Consider the following 24,128-nt stretch of genomic DNA (forward strand, 5'->3'; position numbering starts at 1 on the left):
TTCTAACATTTTGGTGTGATCTCTATATTAAGCATATTAACATGTTTTGTGTGTGTGTGTGTGTGTGTGTGTGTGTGTGTGTGTGTGTGTGTGTTTCCAGAGTGATTTTTACTTTTCCTTAAGCTGGAGCCTCTTTTCACAAGTACTATTTGAGTTCTTTGGATCATTCATCTTCAAAGTAGGAGAGGTTTCTATATCTAGACCGTTTTCATCGTCTTGTGGAAAACCACTGACAACAAATATACTGATTGATTTTGGAGTTGGAGTTTTTTTCGAAGAGATTTTATTAGGGACTGTTTGGTAGAGCCCATTTTAAGTCAGAAGCTACCTACCCAAAATGTCTGCATTTTCGAATTAGTAATTTTAACATTATCTCTCAAGATATTTCTTTGGAGAAAGAATATTTGTAAGCATTATATCTGGAATTCCTGTACTCCAGAATCAGAAAAAAGAATGCAAAGCACTAATTTCTACGTCACAGGATAATTAAAGCAGGAGATTTGCTATTTCTCCATAAAGAGAATTATGAAGTTAGATAGTGGCCTGGAAACCAGTGAAGCTGATTGCAAAATGAATATTTAAAAGCCCCTCTGATTTAATGTGCTCTTGTTTCCATTCCTGTTATTCTTTACAAAGACAAAGAGTCCTCTGTAAATATTGCTTTAAGGATTATCAGGCTTCAATTTTCAAATTCATCCGAAGGCCATAATTTAAACCATAATATTGGCTTTACAAATGTAAACAGTGATTGAACCCCTTTCCTTCAGCTAATAGGAATGCCAATGAAATTAAAGTCAATTAAATAATTGCTTTATTAACCTAATGTATTACTTCTGTAAGACATGCTGTGGCATATCCAGCCAGGAGGAGAGCTAGAAGAGAACAAACCTACATCAACGTAAGGAGAATGGAAACCAGCATATTTTAAAAACTTGATGCAGTGGGAAGAGTTGCAATCTTGATCCATCCATTTCTACGTTGTAGTGTAACACTGGCTAAAGATGGAAAAGTCCTAAGAGCTTTTAAAGGTTTTCATTTGATTTAGATTATATTTAGTAGGGGACAAATGATGTCTCCAGGTTAGGTCTAACTTGACTTTTCTCATCTTTCTGCCTTCTGGACACCAGCTGCAGGGAACTGACTTCACCTCCTCAGACTAAAGCCTAGTTGCATCTCTTAGTGACTCACTACTGCTGACAGAATGATGTTTAAACTTTAAACTCCTTATCAGAACTTATAAATCCCTTGATGATTTGAATCCTACTCACAGATCTAGCCTCTTTTACCACTATGCTCCTTCCATCCTACCCCTTAGGAGGACCTTCAGCTCTCACTGCAGACTCTGCTGGTTCACTGATCTTTCAGGATGTAAGTTGAAATATCCCCTCTTCAGCCAGAGAAAACTTTTCTCTATCCACCTCTGTTTCCAGCCTCTTCCTCTGCTTCCCCCAGGCAAGTTATCCCATTTTTTTCTTTTATGATAATACAGAATTACGTGTTTATTTACTTCTAATATTACATACCTTGAGAGATTGGTTTTACTTATTTTGTAGATGTCTTTCTCTCCCACTGTGTTGTCCCCTTCCTTTACAAGGGCAGGACTAGATCAATTATTCCAACAATATCAGAACTTAGGGAAGTACCTGGTACCTATGAGTAAATAGGCAGGTATCTCTAGAAAGATACAGAACAAGTTCTTAGTAGTTACAGCCTTTCTTATAGCTCATGTCCCTCCTGCTCTGCCCCAAATTTTGTTAAGGTCCTGAGCACAAAAAAAACAATTTTTTTTTCGTTTTGATTTTTTTTTTTTTAATGTTTGTTTGTTTTTGAGCGAGAGAGAGAGAGAGAGACCACGCATGAGTGGGGAAGGGGCAAAGAGGGAGGGAGACACAGAAGCAGGCTGCAGGCTCTGAGGTGTCAGCAGAGACAGCTTGAACTCACCAACTGTGAGATCATGACCTGAGCCAAAGTCAGATGCTCAACTGACTGAGCCACCCAGGCACCCCTTGTTTTGTTTTTTCTGACACAGGTTCAGACTACACCAAAAGTACAGCCAGAGTTTGCTTCTTTGGAAAGCTTTTACAGATGTTAAGGATGGAAGAAGGAAGAAGGGAGGAAGCAGAGCAAAGGATTACCCTTCTTTGGTGCTGATATGCCTTCCATGTATATTATCTCATTTAATCCAAAAACAACTATTCAGAATAAATATTATCATTCCCATTTTTACAGTTAAGAAAACTGTGACTCTAGGGGCGCCTGGATGGCTCAGTTGGTTAAGCATCCAGCTTCAGCTCAAGTCATGATCTCGCGGTCTATGATTTCAAGCCCACGTCGGGCTCTGCCCTGACAGCTCAGAGCCTGGAGCCTGCTTCGGATTCTGTGTCTCCCTCTCTGTGCCCCTTCTCCACTTGTGCTCTGTCTCTCTTGCTCTCAAAAATAAATAAAACATTAAAAAAATATTTTAAAAAGAAAATGTGATTCTTTATATAATTTGTATCAGGCCACTCATCTGACCAGTTACCAAGCTGGAATTTAAATTTGACTTGACTCATTCAAAACTCAATTCTTTTCTTAAAATATGGGAACTAAAGAAATTTTAGTTCTACAAAACTGTAATGGCCCATTCTGTGAGTATTCTAAACTTGATGCAGTTTTGGTTTTCAACTTTAAACATGAGGATTCAGAAATGTTTGCCTCTCATTTCTATTATACTTAGCTTCATTTGGTAGTTATTCATCTATTGGGTATTTATTAGACATTTACAAAGGCCCAGCAATAAGCTGGACACTTGGAGAGTAAGCATGCCTGAGACACACACAATTTCTCTACTCAAGAAATTCCTTCACCATTTTCTTAGAGGCATTCTCATTCTGGAAAGCCAACCTACTTGCTATCCCATTTATGGTTTCTCTATTTTTTTTCTGCCTTTAAACAAATTAACCCTCATACAAACATATACCTCATAGTCTTTATATTAATATTTTTCCTGTTTTCTGTTCTTATTCCAAAAGAAATACATGCTTCGTCTTCTTCACGGTCAACAAAATCTACTGTTTATATAAGTAAATATTTAAGAAGCTTATGTATAGATTTTATACTATTATCACATAAATTAGATTAAAAAGGAGTGACATTAATTTTATAAAATGCTTATATATGTGTATGTATACACACACACATATATATACACACATCCACATATATATATATATATGTACATATATGCATTTGCATAATCTTTAGAAAGTATTAGACTTTAAATGCACAGGTCAGAGTAAATTTAGTCTTTGGAATCTATTTAAATCAGAATGAAGGGACTTCCCATATGAAAAACTGGCAGCTAGATGTATCAGTTTTCTATGTAACAAACCACCCCAAATTTAGTGAATTAAAATAACACAATTTATTATTTCTCACAGCTCTGAAGAAAATTCTGTTTGTCCTGCCTAGACTCACTCATGTGGCCCTTGGCAGCTCAACTGGATGGGCTGGGTCTCTGTCTGGCCTGTCATACTGGTCTTCTTCACAATATGGTGGTGTCAAGATTCCAAGACCATAGCCCCAGCGTAGGTATTAAGATTTTGCTCTTACCACATTTACTGATGTCCATTGACCAAAGCAAGTAATTTGGCCAAGCTCAGAGAAAGTGTAGGATGCTTGGAGTGGTGATTCATGGAGAGGCAATTATTCCAATAATCTACCACACTGAGTATCTTTATAACATACTTAAAATTATATCACATATACTTCTAAGGCTGAGGATATGCTTAATTAGCTACACAGAGCCTTGAGGATTCTGACGACTTATTGATGGATATACATCAAAAGAATATATAAAGTTTGGTTTAGAGATATATACTTACATTTAAGTGCTTCTCTGAATTTACAAAGAAACTACATATTAAATATTTCTCATCTATTGATTTTACATGCCTTTGGATGCCCACCACACGCTCACCTGTAGCTACTGAATCAGATGCTCAAGGCTTTCCTTTATTTCATTTTTCCTCAAATTCTAAGTGCCTAGAAGGACTGCTCGTATATCCTGGTTTTTATTCAGCAATTAATATTCAACAACTCTCCATTCACCACTGTAAGCTGGCCAGTTCATAGTACCTAGACTGCATGTTCTGGACAAGCACAGATCCGAATCCATATAAATTCCTAGGGCAGTTTATTATGATTCTTAAAAAGTAGAGATTCCAAAGCATCTTTTTAAGGTATTGGCATAGAAAAGGGTATAGGACTTAAAATTAGAAAACATGAGCTTCAGCTTTATCACTGACCATCAAGTCACTTAATCTCTCAGCAATTTAGTTTCCTAATCTAGAAAAATAAAGCAATAATAATAGTAGGTACTTTATAACCTTATTTGGAAGATTAAATGATATGATTTAATGAAGGGCTGTGCAGAATTATACAAATGTATTACAGGCCTGCAGTGCCTTACCAGAAACCACTGAGGTCATTTTCAGAATTTAGACTTATTTAAATTTTAGACAGGTAATACAATGTATATTCTGTTTGTTAAGTAACATTCCTACCATAGTGTAGGATAGTACCCTATACCAAACAAATTAATATATCTGCAGCAAAACATTTAAGTGGAGTGAATTAAGACTATAAATTTATAAAGGCTTTTAGTTTAAGAGCTTTTGTATCTCAGAACTGCAGATAAGGGATCGTGGGTTTCTATTTTATGTTTTTAATAAGTTTAGGCCATTTTTAAGTTTTAAAAAATGGTACAAAACCTTTAATAGTTAAGATTGGCTTTATATAGTTATAGATGACTCATATCTTTGTTTTTATAATTTTCTTTCCTTATCGATATAGGATCTTCATAAAGTAATGAATAATATTTACATTTGGAAGAAAAGAAGAGGGAAGAAGATTAAAAAACAAAAAAGAAAGAAGAGGTAAGAAGAGATTTTAAGGGCAATGAATGGCAGTGATAGTGAATGCATGATAAATAAGCCAGTCGGTAGGTGTTGAATTAGTTTACCTATGGAATATATAATCAGTGGGAAAATATACATGAAAAGTACACTGTAAAGTTAAGAAAGCTATGTACTGTGTGCCCTGCATTTTACTTAATATTTGTAGGGAAACATTCAATATAAAATCTCTCTGCCCTCCAGCACAGAGATAGAACTAACATGTAAAAATGAAGAAGTCATTGAGCACAAAGCGTTCTCCATTGTTTAGAAATTTTAAAAGGTATGGATATGAAAAAAAGGTCAGTATGGATAGGAGCTGCCAAAGAAGGTTTTACAAAGTAAGTGATACTTGAAGGATACCTTCAGTTTGGATAGAGAAAAGATAACTGAGCAACAATGTCATGTTAAGCAAAGATAGGAGAGTAGTAACGTGTTCCAGAGGCAGAGAAGGACCAGTGTATATAGAACAACAAATGAATCTGAAATCATGCAGTAGAGCCATTTGTGGAGGGATATAAAAGCCTAGAGGGAATAGTTGGACTTGATGGATCATGTAATAGGAAATCACTGCAAGTTCTTGAGCTGAGGAATGAAATCCTGAATTAATACAAGCTTAGCCTGACAGTGAAATACAAAGGTGAATCATAATTGGGAGAGACTGGAAACAAGGAGGCTGTTGAAATAATCCATGCAGGCATATAGTAAGGGTAAGATTCAGCGAGGAGGGTAAGGAATTGTTGAATAGGAAGAAGAAAAGGTAAATTTAAAAATCTGGTTAGAAGGCATGAAAACAAGCAGAAAAGAACACTGCATTTTTAACCAGTACAGCTTCAGATTGGCAAACCAGTTGATGGGATTGGGCACAGATGGGAAAGAAAGAGGAGTCCACAGAGTAAAGGGGGTCAGGTGGGGGAGAGAAATGAAAACAAAAGAAAGCTGAGAGCAGGAAGTTATTTTTTAAAAAGCAAATTACAGGACCTAAACTCCCTTATATCTACACTGATAACTTTATTAGTGATGATTAATGTTCAGAAATGATGGTGACTCCCAAGTCATCACAACATTCTCAATCATCAAAATCATCAAAGAAAACAAATCTAACACAATGTACGCCAGGAAAATACAATAGAACACCGTGGTAACACATTTTATAAAGACTTTTCACCAAGTGTTTGAAACAAAAAACTGAAGTTACCTTAGAGTTACTCAGAAAATGCAACTAACCAGAACATACCCTTCCAAAGCATACAGGAGAGTCAGAGAACACTCAAATGGGAAGAGACTGTGAGGCACCGATTTAAATTTGCAAGTATTCAGACCTTCCTAATTCATGAATAGTTAACATCTAATTGTCAGAAAGTTCTTCCTTAAGCCATACTGATGTCTCTTTTAACTCCTATCCATTAGTAAAAATTATCCTCTAAAACAGCTCAAAAGAAGACCATCTTCCATGATAGGTGAATTATTACTTAGAGCCAGAAGTGGAAATTGTTACCCAGGAGACAGGCAGGAGAAAAACTCTTTAGGATGAGGGAAGTCTGCTATGTCTTGATTGTGGAGATACAATCGTACAACCAATTTAATCTAGTTTATTTGTATGAAATTACCAAAGGTCAGTTAAACTGTCCAGTTAAAATTTCAAAACCAAGACCGTCTCAGATGGTAGGTAAGAGCCCTTCAAATATTTGAAAATAAATATCTTTCTTAATTAATCCTACTTATATATTTGGAGATTTAAGATGGAAATACCTGATCCAGAATGGGGTAGTAAATTCGCTCAGCATAGACTAGCTAGGAGGATTTTGTTTTCTCTTTAAAGAAAATAATTACTCAAAAACTTAAATATAATAAATAGGAAACAAAATAGAAAATAAGTAGTTGATTTAATACTTAGATAACATCTCTTAGGTTACAATCATTCATTTAAGAAGATTATCTTCAATAGATTGACTCTGATTAGTTCCAAAGGTCTGGAAATTTTCTATGTAGTAACTTAATATTAGCTCAGACAATACAATGGTAAAGTTAAGTCAAAATGTTGAAGAGAAACTCTTTAAGAAAGTAAGTGGAAGCCAAAAGAAGAAATAGATTGGGCATTTTCATAGCCATATTGAGAAGGTGCCCCTTTGGTTAATACATTGACTTGTATTCAGTAGATGTTTCTGTCTTTTACATTTGACTTTCTATTAAGTAATATTAGTAGTTTTGTATAAAGTTGATTAAATGGACCACTAAGGTGGATAGGGTTGGGAAAAAGGCATTTCAACAGGTACACAGAAAAGCAGACAATTAAGAACATACTTCTTAGTTGCTCTGATAATTACAACAGCAAAATCATGTTGTCCTTTTCAATGAAGCGTAATTTGTAAGCTTACTTAACTGCATGTTTCCCACCAGTCACTATCATATACATTATCAGGTGGGATTATTACTGTCTAAAAAATAAAGAAGAAAACAAAAATCACAGAAGTATTTCTATATGATTATATCCTTCAGTTACAAAAGCCAGCATCCTCTGACTACATTCTTAAGACAACAGTGTTTTCATTATAAAGGAGGCTGACTCACTTCTAAAACTTTTATATAGTTTTGGGCCTCCTGTGGCGTATTCCATAAAAAGAAAATATCTAAGTGGTTAAATGACTAATAGGTTTATATTTGTAGGCCTTTTAACTAAGCATGATTTTTAATCCTGTAGTTGAGGAAAAATTTGAGTACAAATCTTTAAAAGTGAAAGGATATAGTACAGGTAAGAGACCTCATGTAAATTATACCATGGCATTCTTGGGAAACCCCATATGTAAAATATATTCATATATATATATATTCATATATATATATATATATATATATATATATATATATATAGAAGTGTTATTTATATGCAGTGCAATTCATTAATTTGAAATGAATTTTAGTAATCTCATACAATTAAATTGAACCTCCACAATTGAGATACAGAAGAATTTCCTCATCCTAAAAAGTTTTCTCATGGTCTCTTTGTACTATCATTTCCCAATTCTGGTTGTAGGCAGTACTTCAACTACTTTCTGTCATCATACTTTTGCTTTCTCTAAAATTCATATTATTGGAATCATATAGTACTTACTCTTTTGTTTTTAAAATCTTTCACTTAGCACATTTTTTTTGCTTTTTATTGTAACATTCTTTATTTTTAATATGAAGTTTATTGTCAAATTGCTTTCCATACAACACCCAGTGCTCATCCCAACAGGTGCCCTCCTCAATGCCCATCACCCACTTTCCTCCCTCCCACCCCCCATCAACCCTCAGTTTATTCTCAGTTTTTAAGAGTGTCTTATGGTTTGCCTCCTTCCCTCTCTGTAACTTTTTTTTCCCCCCTTCCTTTCCCCCATGGTCTTCTGTTAAGTTTCTCAGGATCCACATAAGAGTGAAAACATATGGTATCTGTCTTTCTCTGTATGACTTATTTCACTTAGCATCACACTCTCCAGTTCCATCCACATTGCTACAAAAGGCCAGATTTCATTCTTTCTCATTGCCATGTAGTATTCCATTGTATATATAAACCACAACTTCTTTATCCATTCATCAGTTGATGGACATTTAGGCTCTTTCCATAATTTGGCTATTGTTGAGAGTGCTGCTATAAACATTGGGGTACAAGTGCCCCTATGCATCAGCACTCCTGTATCCCTTGGGTAAATTCCTAGCAGTGCTATTGGTGGATCATAGGATAGATCTATTTTTAATTTTTTGAGGAACCTCCACACTGTTTTCCAGAGTGGCTGCACCAGTTTGTATTTCCACCAACAAGCACATTTTTGAGATCTGTTCATGTTTGAGTTATTAATTTTTTTTTCCTTTTTATTGCTGAGTAGTATTTTCATCATAGGGGATATACCACACTTTGATTATCCATCCAACAGTTGATAGATTTTAGGGTTAGGGCTGCTTCTCTTTTGGCTGTTACAAATAATGTGGCTATGAACATTTGCAGTGACATCTTTTTTGGACATTTGTTTTTACATCGCTGGACTAAAATACCAAGAAGTAGAATAGCTGAGTTCTACAATAAATATATATGTTTAACTTTATGAAGTACTTTCAGACTGTTTTCCAAAATGGTGATATTGTTTTTCATTCATACCAGCAATGTATGGAAGTTTCACTTATTTCCATCATCATCAACACCTACTATTGTCAGTCCTTTTAATTCTAGTCATTCTAGTAAGTATGTATTAGTATCTCATTGTGGTTATAATTTACACTTCCCTGACAACTAGTGATACTGAATACTTTTACCACTGTTTATTGGCCATTTGTCTATCATCTTTTGTGATGTGTCTGTTTAAATCTTTCCCCCATTCTAAAAATGTAGTTGTTTTTTTTTTCTTATTGAGTTGTAAGAATTCCTTATATATTCCAGATTCTAGCTTTTTGCCAGAAGTGTTCTGTGAAAATTTCCTTCCAGCCTTGATGTGTTTTTTTGTTTGTTTGTTTTCTTAACTATGTCTTTTGAAGGACATAGTTTTTAATCTTGATGAGATTTTAATCGAAAAGTTTTTTAATCGAAAGTTTTTAATCTTGATGAGAATCCATTTTATTTCTTCTTTTATTGTTTGTACTTCTTATATGTTATTTAAGAAAGTTTGCCTAAGCTAGTGTAGCAAAGATTTTCTCTCTTTTTTCTTGTCTTCAGAGGTTTAATAGTTTAGGTTCTCGTATTTAAGCCTAAGATTCATTTTGAGTTAATCATTATGAAAGTTAAGCATCAGGCTAATATTTCTCCACATACAGATATCCAGTTGAAAGGATTATTTTTTCTCCATTGAATTACCTTGCTACTTTTCTAAAAAATGAATTGATCATGTAAGTGTAGATTAATTTCTGGACTCTGTTGTTATCCATTTCCATATATGCCTATATTATTCATATGCCAGTTTTACATAGTCTTGATCTGTAGCTTTATACTAAGTATTCAAATCAGGTGACAACATTCCTTCAACTTTTCAACTTTGTCTTCCTTTTTCACTTTTTTTTTTTTTTTAAACTCTTTTTTGGGGGTGGGGAGGGCCCCTGGGTGACTCAGTCGGTTGGGTATCCGACTTCGGCTTAGGTCATGATCTCCTGGTCTTTGAGTTCAAGCCCCGTGTCGGGCTCTGTGCTAACAGCTCAGAGCCTGGAGCCTGCTTCGGATTGTGTGTCTCCCCCATTCTCTGCCCCTCCCCTGCTCATGCTCTGTCTCTCTCTCTCAAAAATAAACATTAAAAATTTAAAAATAATAAATAAAAATTCATTTTTATAAAGTTTATTTATTTTGAGAGAGACAGAGACATTGCAAGCAGGGGAGGTACAGAGAGAAAGGGAGAGAGAATCCCAAGCAGGCCCCCTACCTTCAGAACGGAGCCCACCAATGAAGCTCAAATCCATCACCTGTGAGATCATGACCTGAGCCAAAACCAAGAGTCAGCCACTTAACTGGCTGAGCCATGCAGGCACAGGTACCTTTTAAGGTAAATTTTAAATCATGTCAGTTTCTTCAAAGAATGTTGTTTGGATTTTGATTGGGGTTGCATAGAATTTAGATACCAGAGTATATAGAGAATTAGCGAATTTAATGTTTAGGTCTTGAACATCTTTTAAAAAAAAATTATTCCTGAGTATTTTTATGCTATTTTAAGTGGAGATTTTAAATTTTTTTTCATGGTTGGGGCACCTAGGTGGTTCAGTTGGTTGAGGGTCCGACTTGATTTTGGCTCAGGTAATGACCCAAAGGTCATGGGATCATGCTCCATGCTGAGCTTGGAGCCTGCTTAAGGTTCTCTTTTTCTCTCTCTCTGCCCCTCTCCCCTGTTAATGCTCACTCTCTCTAAAAAATAAAAAATAAATAAAATCTAAAAATTTTCATGGTCAATTGTTTGTTACTAGTATATAGAAATACTGGTTTTTATCTTGACCTTGTATCCTGCAATCTTCCTAAACTTATTCGTTAAATTTAATAGCTATTTTGTAAATTCCTTAAAGTTTTATACCTATACCATCGTGTCATCTGCAAATAAGGATAGCTTTATTTCTCCCTTTCCTATTTGCATGCCATTTATTTCCTTTGTCTAATTGCACTGGATAGGACCTTCAGTAAACATTAACTAAAAGACATCCTTGCCTTGTTCTTGACCTTAAGTATTATGTTAGCTGTAGGTTTTTCATAGGGGCCCTTAATCAAGTTGAATAACTTTGCTTTTATTACAAGTTTCTGAGAGTTTTTATCATGAAATGATTTCATCCAAGGTTTTTTTACATCTGTTGCAATGACTCCATGGTTTTTCTCCTCTACTCTTATGATATTGTGAACTGCACTGATTGATTTTCAAGCACATGTAAGTAATTTCCCCTGAACTGGAAAGTGAAGGATAGAACATAAGGACATAACACAATAATTACATTAATAATGGAAAATGCAAACATGTGTCCTAATATTACTTATTTAATACACTTTTTTTTTTTTTTTAAATCATCACAAAAAGATCAAATGCTACCTTATCTGACTTAGTATCAGTTGGGACAGGACCTACTCAAAGAGGAGAAAGTAATGTTTTCCTTGTCTAATTTAAAATTTTTGCAGGCTTATTGAAAGTACTCGTTTCCATTTGTTTTGACAGTACATTAAATAGTTGACAACTCAATACTGCATGTCATTTTGTTTTTATTTCAAGTCATTTGTCTAAAATTACCTTTTTTTTTTTATTTAGAAAAAGAGCTTGTCTTCAGGTAACTTGTTTGTACCTGATTATGTAGGAAAACTGAATGCCCAGCTAAAAGTTTTAGTAGTGGTTCCGTCTTCTTTATAATAAAAACAAAAATATTTCTGTGATTGAATTTGACTAGTATTGGGCTACCGCCTGATGCTTTTGATTCTATAAAGTTTAATTTCATTCTAGGGAGAAAACATTTCGGTGATTAGGGGCAGGACTAAGCACCCATCCCCACAAAAAACTGCACATAAAATGAAACAATTCATCATGCAAAAAAATAGCCTCCAAAATATACAGTTTCCTGAAAGGTAAATTATAAAAGTATGCATTTACCCAATCATTTTAAATACCATAATTATACAAGCTGCTCATCAAAAGACTTTTAAGACTCATTAAAATCATAAAACAATTCTAATTAAATCCATATTTAAGTTCCTATAACCTACATGGTACTTTAAATCAAACAAGAAAAGTTATATAAAAGATCCAATTAATTGTAAGTTTTTGTAAGAATTAAAGCCTAATTACTCTATGATTAAGTTTCTCCAAAATGTGATCATCAATGGCTCTATTCAGAAGAATTAGCCTTCTGTACCCCAGATGCCAGCCAATGCGGCAGCCCATCTTTGACACCAGCAAACTTACTCGTCTGAAATCAGCACGACTGGGGAAACTTTACCTCCACCCCCAAGGGGGATCCAAGTGGCAAGACCAAACAGAGCCACATATTTTATACAGATAAATGTCTCCCTATCTGCAGAGGTCCTTATCTGATTAAATGGATTTGTATTCATTAGCAAATTAAAAAAAAATCCATCCTCAGAGCAAGTTTTGGAAACAATGGTCATTTCAGAGATTCCCAAGTTGGTGGTTAAAGATGCATGAGAAAACAGTAAGATTTGCAGCTTAAGGAGAAAGAGAACTAGGCCTTTAAAGGGGACAGCACTAAAACATTTCCTTCTAACCATGCAACTCTTCTTTCTTACTTAGCTACTTGAAATGTTTTTCATTTTTATTAGCCCAACTTCCCACGGGAAAGAAAATAAAAAAGCTCTGTGACATCGCCGCCTCTTGTGTGTTCTCTGAAACTAATTAACCCTATGAAGTTATTAGGGCAGCATCATTTTTTTCTATGACATCATACAAGGTGAAGGTCACTTCTATAATATTCTTGCCTTCATTCATGTGGTGCTTACCCCACAAAATATAATTTATTGTAATTTCCCCAGTGCCCTCATAGCCAAGTGATTAGTTATTATGGTACATAAAAAGTTCAGACGTACAACATATGACTTATAGCCTCTATTTCTGATAATCTAATTTTCTTTTATGGTAAAAAGAAATTTACTATTTATGTTTTATAGATTGTTATTTTGAGAAAACGACTATTTAAAGTTATCTTCATATGGACACTTGCTGATTGCACAGCATCTGCAAGCTGAAACATCCAAATGGTTGAGATATAAAGGCAGTTCTTTATCCAGTTGACAAGAACTTTTTCTGAACTACCCTTGTCTGTGCAAGTGGCAGAATGGTTAAATTAGGCTGGAGCTACCTTCCATCTACTCCCCAGACATCAGAGCAAGAAATGGTGGTTCTAGGCAGATACAGCTGAGTTCAGGTTCCTTCTGCAGCGAGATTTCCTTCCCGTCAGGTACACTGTCCCTGACCTGAAAAACCCCTGCCTCTGCCATAAAAACATTTCCAGACTTTATAGATGTGGAATTGGTTTTCCTGCATGTTTCTGCTTTTAGAGAAGGGATCTTTTAGAGCCATGACCCTTAAATTCCTGTAACAAAGTTCCTTTCTCCTTCTCTGCTTATGACTATGTTGTCTTCATTTTAATCGTGCTTGCATTTTATTAAATGAATGCCAACTGCAGGTGGTTATATTAAAAATGTTTTCTATTCTAAGAGAGAGCACCCCATCCTAGTTGATTTGAAAGATTCTTCTGAAGGGTAAGGTCAGCACACAGTCATTACAAAGAGGAAATATGAACAGGCTTAGGTTGGTGAAAGAATAGGTGGTCGATTTATCCTGCTCCTGGTAAAGAGATAAAGACATGAAAGAAGCTGCATCTACCAGAGTAGACTGCCAAGACCCAAAGGAAGCCTGTCTGCCTATATCGGGTGTAAAAGGGGACCGTACTCATGATGCCTAGTGGTCAGAATGCTGCATTGGTAAGCCACAGAGCTAATAGTAATCGCTGTTAACTATTCAGTACTTACTAAGCACTTTATATATATTGACTCATTCAGTCCTCACCATGATGAAGTAATTAATATTATATTCACATTTTATAACTAAAGAAACTGAGGCCCTGAGAGGTTAAGTAATTTGTCCACACTTACATACTTGTAAATAACAGAGCAGGGATATGAACCCAATCAGTCTGGCTTTAGTATTTATGCTTTTAAACATGCATACTGCTCTTTCAATTCTTTCTATTCTGTATTTATTTAATTGAATAGCAAATACTTAATTGCACTTTAAGTATGTCAGGTACTCATCTAAGAATTTTATAGACATTAAATCTACTTAGTTCTCACAACCCTATGAAATATGTACTACTGAAATATTTACTATGTATTATTCCCGTTTTTCAGAGTAGAAAACTAAGGCACAGAGAGATTGATTAATTTGCAAAGGTTATGAAACTACTAAATGGGAGAGGCTGGGTTTGAACCAAGACAGTCTAGTTCTGTTTATTTTCTTCTGTTGTTTCCTAGTACTTTGTAAAGTCTTTTCTTAAAGATTTAGCCTGTCCCAGTTGTTCTAAGGGTGAATAAAATTAGTTGTTCTGGACAAAACACAAAAAGAGGTGTTATGTGAGTCTAGGCATCAGGATGTGGAGGCAGGAGATGAGGAGCAGAAAGAAAATCATCTGTACAAGTGAGCCCAAGGAAAAGGCAGAACCAACAGAAGCAGAACAGATGGTCAACATTCTTCCTCCAACAATGGTTCTCCTTCCAGGGCTCACTTTGGGTATACTGGTTTCATTCTTCTTCTTCTTCTTCTTCTTTTTTTTTTTTTTAAAGTTTACTTATTTTTGAGAGAGAGAAAGAGAGACTATGTGTGCACATGCTTGCAGGTTAGGAAGGAGCAGAGGGAGGCGGGGCACAGAGGGTCCAAAGCAGACTCCACACTGACAGCAGAAACCCAGATGCGGGGCTCGAACTCAAACCATGAGATCATTACCTGAGCTGAAGTCAGATTCTTAATCAACTGAACCATCCAGATGCCTCCGGTTTCATTCTTCTAAGGGAGGAGCAGCTACTCATAGACCACCTCCTTTCTTTGCCCTCCTCAGGCTTCTGGCTACCCCCTCTTGCTTAAAGGCCATTCTTTCATTGGCCTCCACACCACTATCCTAGCTTTTCTCCTAATATTCTGACCACCCCTCTTGTGGACTGATTTTTGATTGGGCTTCTTCTGCTTTCTACTCTGTAACTAGATAGTATCCTCCACACACTCAGTGTTCGGTCTGTGCTCTCTCCTCTCTCACTGACAGCTCATTGGATTTAACTATCACTGTGAGGCTGATGACCTCCAAATCTTTCAAAACGCCCTTTCAAACGCCCTTTCAAAACGCCAACCCTCCCATCTCTAGCTATGCAAGACGTATTCTCACTCGGACATCTTGTTACCTCAAGTCTTGGAAACCCAAAATGAAGCCAATTGTCTGTCTCCAAACATCTCCCTTGCCATCTGCTCCTGTCACTGTCAGGCCACAGCAGTGGAACTGATTGGCCTCACCTCCTAACTTGCTGTTACTCATTCATGCCTCTGTTTCTGCTCAGGTTCTTTCCCCTAGCAAGGTTCCATCTTCTTACTCCCTGCTATAGACTGCATGTTTGTCTTCTCCCAGAATTCATACATAGAAACCTCATCCCTGATGTGATGGTATTTGGAGGTGGGACCTTTGGGAGGTGAACAGATCATAAAGATGGAGCCCTCATGAATGGGATTAGTGCCCTTATAAAAGAGGCCCCAGAGAACTCCCTTGTCCTTTCCACTATGTAAGGACACAGTAAGAAGACAGCTGTCTGTGAACCAGAAAGTGGGTTCTCAGCAGACACCAAATTGCAGATGCCATGATCTTATACTTCTCAGCCCTAAAAACATTGAGAAATCAATGTTTGTTTTTTATTAGCCACCCAGTTTTTGGTATTTGGTTATACCACCCCCAAACAGACTAAGTAAGACACTCTTTAATCCTCTCCATATTTATAGACGCTTGTTAACTTTCTACAAAATCTTTTCTGATTACTTCAGCTTTCAGTGACTCTAAACTCCTTCACATTTAATGTCCGTATTGCAAAATGCAACATCTAATTAATTCTGTCTTGCGTTTTTTTCCATGTATCCATCTGGGTCCTAAACTAATCTTAGCTGAGCATATATACTATACATCAGGACTGTGGTACTCTCTGCATTAAAAGAATTATTCAGCACCATCAAGTGGGATTTATTCTTGGGCTGCAGGTGTGGTTCAGTATCCACAAATCAATCTACATGATTCACCACATTAATAAAAGGATAAGAACCATATGATCTTCTAGCAAAAAAAAAAAAAAAAATTTCTAGCATTTTACAAAATACAGCATCCATTCTTGATAAAACCCTCTATAAAATAGGAATAGAGGGAACATACCTCAACCTCATAAAAGCCATATACGAAAACCTCATGGCTAATATCATCCTCAATGGAGAAAAACTGAGAGTTTTTCTGGGCAGGAACAAGACAAGGATGTCCACTCTCACCATTACTATTTAACATAGTACTGGAGGTCCTAGCTTCAGAAATCAGACAACAAAAGGCAATAAAAGGCATCCAAATTGTCAAGAAAAAAGTAAAACTTCCACTATTTGCAGATGACATGATACTCTATATAGAAAACCTAAAAGACTCCACCAAAGAATTGTTAGAACTAATACATGAATTCAGCAAAGTCAAAGGATATAAAATCAATGTACAGAAATTTGTTGCATTTGTATGCACCAAATATGAAGCAGCAGAAAAATCAAGGAATTGATTCCATTCACAATTGCATCAAAACAATAAGACCTAGGAGTAAACCTCCCCAAAGAGGTAAAAGATGTGTACTCTGAAAACTGTAGAACACTTGTGAAGGAAACTGAAGAGGACACAAAGAAATGGAAAAATATTCCATGCTTATGGATTGGAAGAACAAACATCGTTTAAATGTCTATACTACCCAAAGCCATCTACTCATTTAATGCAATCCCTATTAAAATACCACCAGCATTTTTCACAGAGATAGAACAAACAATCCTTAAATTTGTATAGAACTACAAAAGACCCTTAATAGCCAAAGAACCCTGAAAAAGCAAAGCAAAGCTGGGGGCATCATGATTCCAGACTTCAGGCTATATGACTAAGCTGTAGTCATAACAGTATGGTACTGGCACAAAAACAGACACATAGACCCATAAAACAGAAACCCAGAAATGGACACACAACTATATGGTCAATTAATCTTTGACAGTGCAGGAAAGAATATCCAATGGAAAAAGTCTCTTCAACAAATGGTGTTGAGAAAAACAGCGACATGCATAAGAATGAAACTGGACCACTTTCTTATGCCATACACTAAAAAGAATTAAAAATGGATGAAAGACCTAACCGTGAGACAGGAAGCCATCAAAATCCTGGAGGAGAACACAGGCAGCGATCTCTGTGACCTTGGCCAGAACAACTTCTTAGTACACATTGTCACCAGAGGCAAGAGAAACAAAAGCAAAAATGAGCTATTGGGACTTCATCAAGAAAAAGCTTCTGTACAGTGAAAGAAACAACAAAACTAAAAGGCAGCCTACGGAATGGAGGAAGATATTTGCAAATGACTTATCTGATAAAGGGTTGGTATCCAAGATACATAAAGAACTTCTCAAACTCAACACCCAGAAAACATATAATCCAGTGAAGAAATGGGCAGAATACCTGAATAGACATTTCTCCAAAGAAGACATCAGATGGCTAACAGACACATGAAAAGATGCTAACCATCACTCATCATCACAGAAATGCAAATCAAAACCACGATGAGATACTACCTCACACCTGTCAGAATGGCTAAATTTAACACCACAAGAAACAACAGGTGTTGGTGAGGATGTGGAGAAAGGGGAACACTTTTGCGCTGTTGGTAGGAATGCAAACTGGGGCAGTCACTCTGGAAAACAGTATGGAGGCTCCTCAAAAAGTTAAAAACAGAGGAGCACCTGGGTGGCTTAGTTCAGCATCTGACTCTTGATTTTGTCTCGCATAATCTCATGGTTCATGAGATCAAGTCCTGTGTTTGGCTCTGTGCTGGCAGTAGCAGAGCCTGCTTGGGATTCTCTCATTCCCTCTTTCTCTGTCCCTCCGCTGTTCTCTCTCTCAATATAAATAAACTTTAAATAAAGAAAAAAGTTAAAAATAGAACTGCCCTACGACCCAGCAATTACACTACTAGGTATTTACCCAAGGGATACAAAAATACAGATTCAAAGGGATACATGCATCGTGATGTTTATAGCAGCATTATCAACAATAGCCAAATTGTGGAAAGAGCCCAAATGTGTCCACCAACTGATGAATGGGTAAAGATGTGGTTATATATACATATAATGGAATACTACCCAGCCATCAAAAAGAATGAAATCTTGACATTTGCAACAATGCAGATGGAGCCAGAGTGTATTATGCTAAGTGAAATATGTCGTTCGGAGAAAGACAAATACCATATGATTTCACTCATTTGTGGAATTTAAGAAACAAAACAGATGAACATATGGGGTGGGGGAGAAATAAAGAAAAAGGGAAACAAACCATAAGATACTCTTAAAGATAGCGAACTGAGGGTTGATGGAGGGAGGGAGTGGGGGAATAGAGTAAATGAGTAATGGGTATTCAGGTGGGCACTTGTTATGATGGGCACTGGCTGTCGTAAGTGATGAGTCACTGAATTCTGCTTCTGAAACCAATATTGCACTATATGTGAACTAGAATTTAAATAAAACTTTGAAAAGAAAAACAAAAAGAACTGGGGGACTGTCTGAACATCATTCTACCAGATCTTCATTATAGCTCTATGGGGTCTCATTCTCAAAATTAGAGATAAAAATGCTGAGATTAAGAGAGAGAAAGTGATTTACTCAAACTCATGGGGCAAAACAGCACAGGTAAACTTCATACTCATTTCTGTCTGAGGACAACTCAGATCTTTCCTCTTTGTGTTGACTGAGTCCAATTTCTTTAAACTAATTTTCTAAATCCCTGAGTTTGATTTCTTGTCCCTATGAAAGAATGTGGGTTATAATCTGGAGCATATGTGCAAGTATTATCTTCAGTCTTTTTCTAGACAACACAAGGCATAAATAAATACATACATGTAGCATCAATGATTTCCACTTAAAAATCCAGTAAGTTCTAATATACATTTTAAGTTGATTTCATATTAATGTAGAAAAAAATATATAATGTTTTAAATGTTATTCAATTTGAAATGTTTGAGAACCATTAAAGCACATTTATGCTACAGTCATGTACAGTACAAATTTGTATAAAATTAATGTTTAAAAGTCTGATTATTTATAGAACCTCAGACAAATTTAATTGCCAGTCATTGATTTATAGCTCTCTTTTTGAAGCTTTTTCTTCCTTAACAGGATGTGGCTGCATTCTACCTAGTGGTTTTACTGATGGATAACTTAAAATAGTGCGAGACGCTGTTGGAAATCTGTGCCCTGCAGCCTGATCACCAATGGCCAGCACCTGCATCTGTAGAAGAGGGCTGGCTTCAGGCTGCTGGAATCTACTCTGCCAGTATGGAACAGTCCAAATAAAACAGAACCAGAGCTTGAACTCATGACCACTGACCTCTGACCTGGATGAAGTTACACATCTCATTCTACATTTACCATATTAAACCAATCCACAAAGAAAAAAACTTCCTAGAACAGTATAACTATTATCTCCTATTTCTATTCCTTGTCTTTCTGCTTCCTTCTATAGAAACTCCTCTTCTTGATCTGTCTTCCCCTGCTATGTTCCCCACTAATAGAGCACATTTCCCTCACGCCTTGGATCTACTACTTCCCACGACCTTAAGTTGTCAACTTCTTTGAATTTTTAAAGATCATTCCTTTTATTAAACTATAGTAGCATCTGCATAAAATGTATTTTACCAAAGCATGATCTGTAAAACCTAAAAAATGAGGACAGCAAGTGTTTGAGGCTATGAGGGTGACCCAGAGAATCCTTGGTCAATACAAGGACAGGAGGCAGCAGTCATTGGGTAAGGTGCCTTTCTTTTAATAAAATGCACTAGGGACTCTGTGCCCATAGCCCTGTTCTCAGCATGGCCAGGAGGAAGCGAGCATTTACATAGCTACTCAACACTGAAAGGCTACTGTCAGTTGCATCTCTTGCAACTAAAATATGAATGTAAGGATTGTCAAAATGGGGAGAGATGTAGGTGAGGAAGAAGAGAAACATCACAAGGGGAGTGTATGTAGATTAGATGTCTTGTCCTGCTGTGCTACATTTGCGGTACATGAACACAGGAAGGGGAGGACACATCTCTGTATTGTTTGCATGTGCTGGGCTTAAAAAATGAATATTACTGTGCTTTTAAGGTAGGTTATGCCAACGATGTGGCTTAAGTAGTGATTTCTGCCAATGTCAGGGTCCTGGCTAGAGAAGGAGGAACAGGCTATTAACACCTGCAATGCCAATGCTTTTTGTTTCTGGTTAGAGAGAAGCTCCTGCACCAGGGAACACACCAAAGCAGATACCAAGGACTGGGGAGAAGGGTGTGGTTTCCCAAATAGACGTGTAAATATGGCAAGAGTTGGTGCCTTTTTATCTGAGAGTTGGTGCAATAGAACCCAGTGACTCAGTCAATCTGGGAAAGAGCCTCAATGCTGTCAGTTAAGTCACCATTTCACATGGAGCTTTGCTGCAATTTTCACTGCAGTTTTTGTTTGTGAACTCAGTTAACTCGTATGGAACATTGCTCCAGCTGACTAGACGCAAATGATCCTGGTTATCATATCGTAACTCTCACCTAACAGAAACTTGCTTTTTTTTTTTTTAATGTAAGTTCTATGCCAAGTCACATGCTCTTACCAACTGAGCCATCCAGGCACTCCAAAATGGTGACTCTTTACAAAAAATAAATAAATTAACTCAATGTGGGGCTCAAATTCCCAACCTCAAGATCAAGCGTTGCATGCTCTACAAACCGAGCCAGCCAGAACTATTGCTTTTGAATGTTCTGTCTCAGAGCCTGTTGTTCTGAGACAGTGGTCTTCAATTCAGAGCATCATGGGTGGCATTTGAGTATCATTCCTAAGATATTGGTACCACAGTTCTGTTTTCTTAAAACTATCCCTGTCTGTCCTCACCTGAACAAAGGCCCTAGTTTTAATGACGGCGTCCACATGTACACACAGACATAAAGGGTTCATTATTTCTAATCGAAGAACAGAAACTTAGAGAAATAAAGCATTACCTGCCATTTTCGTGATCAACACTTGCAATAGAGAGCATAAATGCTTCACTTTACAGAAATAGCTAGACCTTTGTGAACCCTCCCAGTGATTAATTAGGAAGCCTGTCTTACAGATTTTTCTCTCAGGTGTAGTAACCTTGTAGCCCTTACCATTAAGAACTAATAAATAAATGCTTGGTTAAGCATAAACAGGGTGATAGGCAGTGAAAGAATGATGATCTTGGTTTTTATGCAATATGCTCACTCTGTCATTTTACCTTGGAGGAGAAAATAATATACAGAACCAAAAGTTACAAAAGCAACTACAGTGAGCAATTTGTTAGTATCCACTTAAAAATGTTAATAGCCCTCACTATGAAAGATCTTTGTGGTTAATCATGTAATATGATTAATTCTAAAAAATTCATGATTTTAAGAAAGTGTTTCAAATTTTGCAATTAAACTGAAGACATGTACTAGGTAAAGACATCTAGAGGGTGATCAGATGTTTAAATTTACTGTAAAAATAGGAAGTAAACTAGATCACAAAGCAAGTACTCAAAATCACATGGAAGCCTGCCCATTTAGCAAATATTTGAGTAGCCGATTTGCACAAATGTTGTAAGTGACCTATCATATTAAACACAACTCCTCATCTCCTTCCCATATATTTTATGCCAGTAAACCCAGATAACTGCCAAAGAGTCCCATCATCCTTTTTAAATAAACTTTAGAAAGTAGTATGTCAAGCTGGGAGCTTTGACAATCATGAAATGTTATCTTAATCTTCAAAATTTTAACTTCTTTCATGAACATGACAATAAAAAGTAGTTAACATCATTACAGCTTTGCAGTCAGAATCCCACAAACATGACAGTGTACTTAGAAAAAAAATTCAAACTAGCTGATGACAAAATATTTGGATAACTATCTGAATCTATAAATAACTAATTCATCCTAAAAGGATCTTTAGAGCAGCAACAAATTATTTTATAAAATCTAGGACACAATATGTGAGATCATTCACTTTTGTTCCTGGTGCAATGTGGGTTATGAAAATCTGATAAATTTGTACTTCTTTGAAAATTGCCAGCTCAGTCAAGAATTTCCCTTAAACCAAAATAGTGACTTGAGACATACACAAAAATATATTCTTTAGGTAGAATAAAGAGTTCAGATCTACATTTTTCTCTCTCAAGCCCACAAAAAGTATCTGCCAAAGATGCTGCCTTATATCTTGAATAATTCCTAAATAAAAAATTGCCGATTTACTTGGATAAGAGAGCCCTGGATTAGGTGTGAACAGGGAGTAAGAGAGCTACCTAAAAATATCACAGATCTTTGCAAATCCTCTTTCTGTTACACAGAATGTTAGCATGGCCCTTGCATTCAAACAAATGCAAAAAACTAAAGACCATTAAGTAAACTGTAAGCTCTTTTTGCAAAAAATAACTTTAGCTTTCTTTGTAATTCTTCCAAAGATTAACATGGTGCCGCTGTGAGCTTCCTACATACACTGATCAAATGGGTTTTACCTTCCCCCACCCAGGAACAAATGAAAAGGAAGAAGATCCAAAAGACAACATCAGAAAGATGCTCCAGTTTTCTGGGTATTTAATTAATATTCACTTTTCTGGATATTTAAAACTGTTCATTAATAAAACTATTTATATGCTCTCATCTATAGAGAGCAGTTAATAGTGACTAAAATCTCACTACCCAGAAATAACTTCAATATTTGGTGAATGTCTTTCTAAGCATCTATGTTCATACAAAAACATAGAAAAATTTTTAAGTAGGATAATTCTATAAATGATGGCTTTAATAACAAATAACAAACAAAAAAGTGAAGTGAAAAATGGACTTCTGAGAACTGTTTCCTCACTGAATTGTTAGAATTCCTTAAAAAATCCTTTAAATTTATTTAAGAAAAAAAAATACTATGAAAGAACTAGAAGTGGCTGAAGTCCGTGCTTAAAAAGCATCTCTTGAAAGCAGAGGGAAAAGGATATGCTGACACATCAGTGGTCCTGCCTACCACTTCCCTTTTTCTCCACTCTTCAGTAGTTTATGTATGTGTATGGGCACACTTATGTATGTTTTTACACTTTCAGGATTTATAACATTCAACTACATATCTAGATTTCCATAATTGTTTAATCTTAGCAATTTTTATCAAGTGTTTTATTTGGATTCATCTTTTGCTAATAATAATTATCATGGGTGCTCCAGTCCCTAAATTCTTACCTGCTTTAGAATGTTGTCTTTATATATGAAAGATAACTTGCCTATGAATGAAATTCTTAGATCAAATTTTTTTTGCCCCTGGAAACTAACAGGCACAGCCCCACTGTTCTCTGTCATTAAGTGTTGCTTTGAAGAAGTTTAAGACACACCTGTTTTTCTCCTTTATCAGACTTAATTTCTCAGGCATCTCTAAGATGCCCAAGTAATTTTATCCTTAAATACCAGAAATTACATTAGCATATGTTTTGGTGTTGATTATTTTGTATTAAGTTTTCTCACATATAAAGGGCCTTTGGCAATATACAGATCAGATCTTTCTTTAGGAATGTTTTCTTATATATTACATCATTTTTCATTCCATTTGTTCTGCTATTCAGAAATTTTTTGGTTGTTGAACCTCCTTTGTCTGCTATATCTATCATTTCCTTTATAATAAATTTTATAGTTTTATCCTTATTTGGTTTGTGAGATTTATCTTCCACAATTTAACTTCTCAATTCTGATCCCCATGACTTTATTTTCAGGAGTATACAGTTGAACAACACAGAGGTTAGAGGCACAAATCCCCCGCAAACAGCTGAAAATTCATATGTAACTTTTGACTCCCCGAAAACTTCATGGAAGCCTTACCAATTATATGAACAGTCAATTAATGTGTATTTTGTGTATTATATGTAACATATACTGTATTATTACAATAAAGGAAG

At 36.0% G+C, this 24,128-nt stretch overlaps 1 long non-coding RNA gene across 2 annotated transcripts; it reads left to right on the forward strand.

The window, feature by feature from the left end:
- LOC107179327 lies at positions 1–24,128 on the forward strand. 2 transcript variants are annotated; one of them, XR_006218963.1, is made up of 7 exons: positions 1–1,368; positions 3,420–3,570; positions 4,834–4,916; positions 13,039–13,854; positions 19,349–19,977; positions 22,656–22,784; positions 23,946–24,128. It is a non-coding gene; the product is annotated as an uncharacterized LOC107179327 (long non-coding RNA). The 2 variants fall into 2 exon arrangements; XR_006218966.1 differs by lacking the exon at positions 13,039–13,854.

The sequence above is a fragment of the Panthera tigris genome, chromosome A1, assembly GCF_018350195.1.
Source record: "Panthera tigris isolate Pti1 chromosome A1, P.tigris_Pti1_mat1.1, whole genome shotgun sequence".
In the NCBI taxonomy this organism is placed as follows: Eukaryota; Metazoa; Chordata; class Mammalia; order Carnivora; family Felidae; genus Panthera; species Panthera tigris.